At 41.7% G+C, this 10,948-nt stretch overlaps 1 long non-coding RNA gene across 1 annotated transcript; it reads left to right on the top strand.

The window, feature by feature from the left end:
• The first annotated feature begins 1,140 nt into the window (after positions 1 to 1,140).
• LOC109430118 (uncharacterized) lies at positions 1,141 to 3,161 on the top strand. The gene is made up of 3 exons (XR_002134874.3): positions 1,141 to 1,394; positions 1,451 to 1,540; positions 1,604 to 3,161. It is a non-coding gene; the product is annotated as an uncharacterized LOC109430118 (long non-coding RNA).
• The last annotated feature ends 7,787 nt before the right edge of the window (positions 3,162 to 10,948 follow it).

Genomic DNA, 10,948 nt, shown 5'->3' on the forward strand with positions numbered 1-10,948 from the left:
GACGATCAACTGAGTGCACAGCATAAGAGGATTGTAAAATTTATTAACCTACCCATCGAATTCTCTTCCGATCCTTCGTCCGGCCGGCACACGCGGATGCATTCGCGCGCCGTTGCGCGATAATCGATCGTTCTTTCGTTCGCGATCGCGTATTGGTGTGCGGAGTGCGAAGTTTGCGAGACGCTGCGCTGGATTTAACGACTTCGCTATTAGCCGTACAGTGAATCGACAAATTACTTGTACGGGTAGTTTTTTTTATCAATAACTAACTTTTCAGATGATCATTGATCTGCGATCATGGGCGTTTATTATACTAATAAATAATACGAACCGAGACCAACGGCAACGACCCCAGCGAACAAAGAGGAATTGTGGTGGGAAACTCGTTACGTACGAACTCTCAATTACATCGGGAGAACCCGCATTCTCGCCGATCTTCTGAAGGACCGCGAATTCGGCATCTTATTGCTGCAGGAGCTATGTTGGACAAGACCCATGGTGCGAACGTTCAGAGGTAATCATACCATCTGTCAGAGTTACGGCAACACACGTGCGTTGGGAACACCTTTCCGTGATAGCCGGGCAGCCGGATCCTACCGGCTGCGCCATTGTCGTAACGAAAGATGATCCTAAAATCACATCTACACCCTGATAAAAAAGATCATAGAGATACAACAGAATGTATTGTTACAATACGCTGAAATGAATGGTAGTTTCCATTAATTCAATTGTTTAAAACGATAGAGTAACAACAGACTCTATTGTTTTCCACCATAGCATGTATTGTAAATGTCACTTTTACAATAGAAAATGGGGGTTGTTATGTATCTTTACCATAAAAAAATCCAAATTTTCTGGAGCTAATTGAGTTAACTACCATACAGTTTATAGTGTTTTTATCATTGAAATCTCTAATGCCATAGATTTTATTGTTCACGTATTGTAGTTTCAGTAGAGCATTTTCAGCAGGAAAATAAGTACACAATAAAATTTGTTGTTGAACAGTCAAATTTATCATTATTTAATGGTAGTTTATGGTGATTCTATTGGAAATTTTCATCAGGGCACGCTACCACAATAGTACACGGAGAAATCAGAATATGCATATTAGCTTATCATATAAGAAAAAAATCTCATTTTTTCGTTATAACCTTTGCAATGCATAAAAAGTATGCACCACTTCATTTGTTTTATGCATTCAATGGCATATCTGGCGTTTATTATAGTTTCCGTGAATATAATGTCATTTATGTTATTCTTGGGACTTAATTAAATTGTTATTAGCCAACCGACAGCTGCCGTCATGGCGGAGTTCTAAAACCTCTTTTCCCGTTCGCAATTTGGTCACAAAGTTTCTAAAAGTGCCTGCCGGGGTAACTCCGGGACCACAATCGGTAAGTTCATCTAAATCTCTTAAAGGCATAGAACTTTACAGTATTTCATCTTACAGAAAGAAAGCAGATTATTTATCTGTCTTCAGTTCATCGGAATCCATGAAGCACCACCGATCTTGCCACCGATTGCGATTTTTCCATTAACAGTAAGTACATTTTGTATATTTTTCGTATAGACTAAAATATTAAAAATTGTCATACTTTCGCAGCAAATTATCATCATCTGAAAGATGCAGCACACTCCAGTTGATCCGGAGAACCTCAAGGAGCACGCATACAAGCGGAACATATTTCAACGTGGTTCAACGACGGCAAAGTTGTGAGAAGACTTACCGCCTGCATATTTAACTACGTACTTAACTGTGTTTATTTTATTGTAACTCAAAGGAAATGAAAATAAAGATGTATAGTTTTCTTTTCTCTCTCCAATCAAACTTGTTGTATTATGCTTTTCTGTTTTGGTCAAGAAAAAACAAAAAAAAAAACAAACAAAATTGAATATGCATTCCTTAACGAATATAATCGATGTATGCATTTCAATGCATAAACGTCTCTTACATACACAGAAAAAAATTGTCCGGTAAACGCGACCACAAAACTGTGTTCAAATCTACCATGGCATATTATGGCATAAGTAACAGACTGTAGATTCAAATTAACTGATTTGTTGTGAATATTACTATGCCTCCGCCAAAAATGTGGAAGTTATGATGACTATTATTTGCAGTTAAAAATACCATGTGTTGTAGTATCAAATCTACTACTTTTGTGGTAATATTTACCATGCGCATCGAACGTTCTTACCATGACGTATCTGTTTTACTATGTTTATTGTCAACCCAAGCGCATTGCACCGACGTTTTTCAGCAGACATTAATTTCGTTCAAATTTACCACAATAATGGTAATTAACCGTGCCGAAGGAGGTAGGATTGACGTTTGGCCATTTTGTGAAAATAAAAGTAGCAGTTCGTTTGCAGAAGGCTTTACTTTCGCCTATATTTGCTAATTTAACTTATTTTTGGTAATATTTTGGTCAAAAAGCGAAAAAAACGGTAAACTAGAAGCCCCGGTGTGAAGGTAAGTTTGAATATTCCATCTCAATCAATGCAACTGAACATATTTTTTCATTTCGTTCGCAGGTGAAGACCGGAAGGTTGAGTTTTGGAATGGATGTTTTTTTTTCCTCGGAGGTAAGAACGTAATTGAAAAAATCAGATGCAAATTAATAATTGCAACAAATTTGTAGTTACAGAACTCCTCAACAAAAGTGAATCTTGTGGTCGTCTACAGGAGCACAGAAGATTATTGGAAATATTTCAAGTTGCGGTCTGTATAACATCCAAGAGTGAATTGCGAGATAACTACACCAATGTGTGTGAGCTGATCCTGATACGAGCGAATAAAAATAACAAATCAATAAAACGTATTAATACCGAACAACAAATTGATCATTTGATTTCTATTTGTATACAATTATGAATACACCACAATACCATACGATCATAAACAAAACTAACAGTAAAACAAACTTCAATTGTAGTCAAATATACTATGGTCGGAAAAATCTAGTTAATGTAAATTTCGTTAATTCGACTATTAACATGGTAAAATGGGAAGACCTCAAAATACTACAAACCTAGTAAAAAATACTGAGAGAAGAGAAAATGAGGGCATAGTAAAAATGACAACATTCATTATTACAATAATATCGATATGTAGTCTGCTGAAAATTGCAGGTGCTTTGCGCTTAATTTAACCCCCTGAAATGGTAATTTCGACCGCAACCTTTTTTTGCGTATACGGATTATTAAAACGCAAAATATGCATTCCAAAGGGTGGGCAGATCGAATATTTCATTTTTCATTTATTTAGTATTACATCAAATTCAAGATAAAACTGAATCAACAATATTTCTCCATAATACACGGTTCGTGGCTGCCGCTCTCCATCCTCGGTCGCGCCCAATGCTCGCCAAGTCACGCTCCACCTGGTCCGCCCATCGTGCTCTCTGCGCTCCACGCCTTCTTGTGCCAACCGGATCAGTTGCAAACACCAGCTTTGCAGGGTTGTTGTCCGGCATTCTTGCAACATGCCCTGCCCACCGTATCCTTCCGGCTTTGGCCACCTTCTGGATGCTGGGTTCGCCGTAAAGTGCAGCAAGCTCGTGGTTCATTCTTCTCCGCCACACACCGTTCTCCTGCACACCGCCGAAGATCGTCCTTAGCACGCGTCGCTCGAAAACTCCGAGTGCTTGCAGGTCCTCCTCGAGCATGGTCCATGTCTCGTGCCCGTAGAGGAGAGGATTACCGGTCTTATTAGCGTTTTGTACATGGTGCATTTGGTGCGTGGGTGAATCTTTTTCGACCGCAGTTTCTTCTAGAGCCCGTAGTAGGCCCGACTTCCGCTGATGATGCGCCTCCGAATTTCACGGCTTACGTTGTTGTCAGCCGTCAGTAAGGATCCGAGGTAGACGAATTCTTCCACCACCTCGAAAGTATCCCCGTCTATCGTAACATTACTACCCAGACGGATCCGGTCGTTCTCGGTTCCGCCTACCAGCATGTACTTTGTTTTTTGAGGCATGCACCACCAGTCCGTCCTTTGCTGCTTCGCGTTTCAGAGAGTCAAGGGGATGACGAAGGGCCAGAATCATCTACCCAGCATTCAATTCAACATGGCGTCCAATGTTTTTGTTTTGATTGCTTAATTCATGGAAAAAATGCACTGGAAAATCGACACTGCTTCACTGCTACTTATAATATCGTGCAAAGTGATAAGGAAAAGGAAAAAAACATCAAAAACAACGATTTCGTTTGAAATGTGTAATTTCCGAAATAAGCACTAGCAGCACACGAGCCACACACCCGAAAATCAGGAGCAAGTTAGGGTAAACCGACCAGAAAGTGGGTACCAAAACGCGCCGTACCAAAAACGATGATGGGTGGAGCGGCGATGTACCGAGTTTGACAGCCATGTCACCCCACTGCAGAGAGTGTACAGCTCTGCCACCGTTCCAAATGTTCTTGCAATAATGTCCATGTCGTCCGCAAAGCACACAAATTGACCGGATTTTGTGAAAATCGTTCCTCGGCTGTTGAGCCCGGCTCGTCGCATCACACCTTCCAGAGCGATGTTGAAGAGTAGGCATGAGAGTCCATCACCTTGTCTCAGTCCCCGGCGAGATTCAAATGAATTGGATAGTTCACCCGAAACCCTTACGCAGTTTTGCACACCGTCCATCGTTGCTTTAATCAGTCTAGTCAGCTTCCCAGGAAAGCCGTTTTCGTCCATGATTCTCCATAGCTCTGCGCGGTTGATACTGTCGTATGCCGCTTTGAAGTCGATGAACAGGTGATGCGTTGGGACCTGGTATTCACGGCATTTCTGGAGGATTTGCCGTACGGTAAAGATCTGGTCCGTTGTCGACCGGCCGTCGATGAAGCCGGCTTGATAACTTCCCACGAACTCATTTGTTTTAGGTGACAGGCGACGGAAGATGATCTGGGATAGCACTTTGTAGGCAGCATTCAAAATAGTGATCGCCCTGAAGTTCTCACATTCCAAATGGTCGCCTTCTTGTGAATGGGGCAGATTACCCCTTCCTTCCACTCCTTCGGTAGCTGTTCGGTTTCCCAGATCCTGACTATCAGCCGATGCAGACAGGTGGCCAACTTTTCTGGGCCCATCTTGATGAGTTCAGCTGCGATACTATCCTTACCAGCTGCTTTGTTGGTTTTGAGCTGGTGAATGGCATCCTTAACTTCCCTCAGCGTGGGAGTTGGTTCATTTCCGTCCTCCGCTGCACTGGCGTCGTCGTTTCCTCCGTTGCCGTGGGCTCCCGTGCCTACGTTCTCCACGCCGTTCAGGTGCTGATCGAAGTGCTGCTTCCACCTTTCGATCACCTCACGTCCGTCCGTCAAGAGGCCTCCGTCTTTATCCCTGCAGATATCGGCTCGCGGCACGAAGCCGTTGCGGGATGCGTTGAGCTTCTGATAGAACTTCCGTGTTTCTTGGGAACGGCACAGCAGTTCCATTTCTTCACACTCCGCTTCTTCCAGGCGGCGCTTTTTCTCCCGAAAGAGGCGGGTCTGCTGTTTACGCTTCTGTTTATAACGTTCCACGTTCTGTCGAGTCCCTTGCTGCAGCATTACCGCCCTCGCTGCATTCTTCTCCTCCAAAACCGTTCTGCTCTCTTCGTCGAACCATTCGTTCCGTCGATTCCATTCCGATGGTGCTCTCGGCTGCGTCGTTGATGGCTGCTTTCACTGTACTCCAGCAGTCCTCTAGAGGGGCCTCATCGAGCTCGCCCTTGTCTGGCAACGCGGCTTCGAGAGTCTGCGCGTATGCTGAGGCGACATCCGGTTGCTTCAGTCGCTCTAGGTTGTACCGTGGCGGTCGCCGGTACCGTACATTGTTGATGACGGAGAGTTTTGGGCGCAGTTTGACCATCACCAGATAGTGGTCGGAGTCGATGTTGGCGCCACGATAGGTCCTGACGTCGATAATGTCGGAGAAGTGCCGTCCGTCAATCACAACGTGGTCGATTTGAGATTCCGTCTGCTGTGGTGATCTCCAGGTGTAACGATAAGGGAGGCTGTGTTGGAAAAAGGTGCTACGTATGGCCATATTTTTTGAGGCGGCGAAATCAATGAGTCGTAGGCCGTTTTCGTTCGTCTGCTGGTGGGCGCTGAACTTACCAATCGTCGGTCTGAATTCCTCCTCCTGGCCTACCTGAGCGTTCAAATCACCTATGATGATCTTGACGTCGTGGCTTGGGCAGCGATCGTACTCACGCTCGAGCTGCGCGTAAAATGCGTCCTTGTCATCATCAGTACTTCCGGAGTGTGGGCTGTGCACGTTTATTATGCTGAAGTTGAAGAATCGGCCTTTGATCCTCAACCTGCACATTCTTTCGTCGATCGGCCACCAACCGATCACGCGCCTCTGCATATCACCCATCACGATGAAAGCTGTTCCCAGCTCGTGTGTGTTGCCGCAGCTCTGGTAGATGGTATGATTACCTCTAAACGTTCGCACCATGGATCCTGTCCAACACACCTCCTGCAGCGCTACGATGCCGAACCCGCGGTCCTTCAGTAGATCGGCGAGTATGCGGGTGCTCCCAATGAAGTTGAGAGATCGGCAGTTCCACGTACCGAGTTTCCAATCGCAAGTCCTTTTTGTTCGCTGGGGTCGTTGCCGCTGGTCTCGGTTCGTATTATTCTGTTGCTGATTTTCCGTTACAATGGTTTTTTACGGCTGGCTCGTAGGGCCTGACACCAACCCCCTACTTTCCGGAGGACCATAGTGCACAGTTGAGCTTAGAGTCCTTCCCTGGCACTCGGACGTAGATCAGCCGCCCCTAACATGGGGATCAGACGCTGTTGTGAGCCGCTCCTCCTGGAGAACAGACGCTCAGGTTTGCCGAAGCAAACCCCCCCTTCCCTGTCAGCCTACGACCAAAGTTCCCACAGAGGGTTGGTTACCCGATTTTCCCTAAGGTTGTTCATAGTTTCCGGCCGGTACCGCGTGGAGGTAGGGATAGGAGTTGCTGGGCAGAGGCTAGTGGATCACAATGGGATCTGAATTGCGCAGCATACCCAGCCTTTACCGTGCCGGGCAGATCGAATATGGTTTTAGTAAATAATCAAACCAAAATTAGCTTTTGGTCTGTCTCAAAAGCAAACTTATGTGTCTCTGACAGATTTTGGGCCGCTGAATCCGAATCCGGGCTCAGATTTGCTCCAACACGTCACAATTTTGAGCTATACCTCAATTTATAGGGCAAAATATGCGATTTTGGGCTTTTTTGACTGCAAGTTATTAAGCATGGAAATATTTTTTTTGAGCAATCAAAAGGTTAATTGGTCAATTAACAACTAAATTAACGACTCATGCAAAATATTTCGTTTTACCAAATCGAATTTGATAGTTTTAAGCGATTTATGTTAGGTAGGATATTTCCCATACAAGTCACCCTCCAAAAGTTGCATGCAAGTTTTCATACTAACATAAAATGCTTAAATCTATCAAATTAAAAACGACATATTTTGCATGAGTCGTTAATTTAGATCGGTGATTCCCAAAGTGGGCGAAATCGCCCCCCAGGGGGCAAAAATTGGGCCGAAGGGGGCGAAAATGTGAAAATCTCAAATTGGGGGGCGAAAATACTAAAAAGGGGGCGATTTTTCAAATTATTGAGAAATTTCAAAAGTATTGAAATGCATTGTATTGAATGTCAACTGAATCATTGAAACTCCCTGACATTTCAAGATTTTTTGTTTCTAGGATTATTGGAAAATGTGTGTTTCAAGATAGACCAAATGCTACAGAATTTTTTATGTTTACGTGATTTTGTTAACAAAATTTCAGGAAAAAAAAAAAACAAATAAGACTGCTATACTAATTTCCGAGAGAGTTCCTAGTGATTCTGGAAATCGAACAAATAAGAAACTTGTATGCAGGGCCGGATCTAAGGGGGGCCGAGGGGCAGGGCCCCGGGCTGCCACAAAACCCTTTTTTGGTTACTAACATTAGCGGGCTCCGTAATCCATATTCTGGGCCTGCTTGTATGACGAAAATTCATGATTGATTTTTGTCCAAATTATAAAAGGAACAGGTTTTTTACTTGATAAGAATTTTTTGTTTTTAATTTACATGCGTTTTGCTTTTTATGGAAATTTCAAATAGCAACATGAAGTTTAAAATGAATCTAAGAACACTTTTCGGATGAAATTCGTCACGCATTGTTTGAAAAGAGGCTTCCCTGAGGAATTCCAAGCAATGCTTATTACTAGGAGCTGTTTTTAAATGTTTCCACAAATTCAGCGTTGAATTTCCTCAGTTCGCATCACTGGCTTTTTTAATTTTCAATTACTGAGCAATGCTCACTGCATTTGGAAATACACCAAAATACTCTCAAGTTGTATTTTTTTGCATAAAATATGTTTTTGTAATTATGTTTCAATTTACTATTTGAGTACTTATGGTGACCAAACATCTCGGGTGTTGAAGAATACTGACAAGTAAAACATCAGGTTGAGGATAACGAAAATGTTCACAGTCCGTTCTGTCTTGCTCGATTTTGTTCAAGAATATGTATAGCATAAACATGATTTTAAAACGTATTGGTTTTACATGCCATATTGCAGTTTTTTTTAAACAAACAATCAATGCATTTGCAAAAAAAAAACTCAATGAAAATGAGAGCGATACTAATTTTGATACACTAAATACCAGGTTTGCCACAGTAGTGTTAAATAGTGAGCTTTTAGCACTAAGTAAATTTTCAGGAAAAAATAAATTTCACTTAGGGCAGGGGGGCGAAAATGTTTTTCTCAAGCTCCCAGGGGGCGATACCTCTTAAAAGTTTGGGAAACACTGATTTAGATGTTAATTGACCAATTAACCTTTTGATTGCTTAAAAAAAATATTTCCATGCTTAATGGCTTGCAGTCAAAAAAGCCCAAAATCGCATATTTTGCCCTATAAATTGAGGTATAGCTCAAAATTGTGACGTGTTAGAGCAAATCTGAGCCCGGATTCGGATTCAGCGGTCCAAAATCCTTCGGAGACACATAAGTTTGCTCTTGAGACAAAAAAATGTTGCGCTGTGTAATGTATGCATTTTAGCATATTCCTATCTCTCCGTGTAACCAGAATGATCCTAGTTTTCATTCGAACTCTTGCTTCTCTTCTTTTTCACTGACTCGGTTCCGATCGAAGCTAGCTTTTCCGAGCCACCTAACTATCGTCCCCGTCCTCGCATAGAGTTCGGCTTGATGTTCTATCTCGCCCATGCACTATGGGCCAGAAATCAAAATTTCGCGACAAAAGTCAAAAAAGTTGTTTTTCTAAGATCAATAAAGTTTCATATTTGTATGACTGTTTGGGCTATGTTTGATTATATACCGACTGATTTGTTTGATTTGTAACAAAATTTTATCGTTTTTTGTATGAAAAAACTTCTTATTAGCGAAAATTCTCGATTTTAAGCAATATTAAGAAAAATGTGATTTGTGATGAAAAATGTGCCCAACAAATATATCGCCTACATTTCCTAAAAGTAAATTTAGTATATTTTGCATATTTGGTGCACAAATTGCGATACGTTTAAGTTTAAAAATATATTTTATAATATTTACTCGAATTTTATGGTTTATTTGCCAATGTGTTCAAAAAGTAGGAGTATTCGACCGTATTCGACATGCAACCGGTCTAGGATGCTAGTTTAGACTCTTTTTTCTCGAGTGCTTCCGGACTTTTTTGCGGGAATTTGCGAGAAACCAAGTTAGAGTGATTTTAGTGCTTGCTTTAGTTTTACAATATTTCACGCTGTGCTTCAATAATCATCCACTCTTGCCATTACGACGCAATGACTTTATGGCTTGCGAAATGATGTACATAGCATCAAACAACTTTCATTATGAAAGATTTTGTGTCAGATATAAATGTGATTATAAGCTTTTAAATCAGGACAACACACGTACTCAATGTGCAAAGTTTCAATTCAATCAATTAGAATTCTAAATTAACTCAACGTACACACATATATATAGATGGATACATTATTAATGAAATTAGGAACAAATCCACAGCTCAAGTGAGATTTTAACTCACGACCCTCATATGCTACACAAGTGCTTTACCGACTGAGCTACCGAGACAATCCATGACACGGCATTTTAAATATCTCAAGGAAAATCGAAAATTTCTATTTATCGCAAATATATCCATCCCACTTGTAAATACCGGCTCGTAGTCATTTGGTCGACTGTCACTTGGGTGATTGCCGCTTGGCCGAACGCCATTTGGCCGAAAGGGTCATTTGGCCGAACGCCATTTGGCTGAATGCCGTTTGGCTGAAGAAGAAACGTTCGTGCCACTGTTCTCCACGTCAGTATAACTCAAAATAATCGCCTATGATCAAAATGAGGAAAAATCTCTGATAAAATATTGACAGTTTTAACGCCAACTAATCCCGGAATTGTAAAACTAGAAAGAATAGTCAATGATTATCCATATATACATAACTAGCTGTACCCGGCAAACTTTGTTTTGCCTACTGCGTTTTTTGACGTTTCAAGTCCCTAGTCAAGTCCAAGTCCCCGTGCAAAATGTATAAAACCCGATTTTCAAAAACTTTCATTTTTCCCATATTTTTTGCCTTATAAACCTTCCTTGGGTAAAAACTAACAGAACAAAACTCAGACGACCAAAATCGGACCACCCGTTTGCATGTTATGCGCGGTCCCACGTATGCCACTGCATTTTATATATATATATAGATTTGAGCTTATTAAAACTCATAATAGACCACACAAATTGATGTACCGAAACTTTGCATTTTGAGTAAATGTGTGGTATATATTCAAACGCCGTCGTAATGGCAAAAGTGGATCTTAGAGTGGATGGTTATTGAAGCACAGCGTAAAACATAGTTTTGTAAAATTGACGCATGCAGCTTCCTAGACCAGTTGCATGTCGAATACAGTCGATTACTACTACTTTTTGAAAAAATTGGCAAATAAACCGCAAAATTTGAGTAAATAT

This window comes from Aedes albopictus, chromosome 1, assembly GCF_035046485.1.
Source record: "Aedes albopictus strain Foshan chromosome 1, AalbF5, whole genome shotgun sequence".
Classification (NCBI taxonomy): domain Eukaryota; kingdom Metazoa; phylum Arthropoda; class Insecta; order Diptera; family Culicidae; genus Aedes; species Aedes albopictus.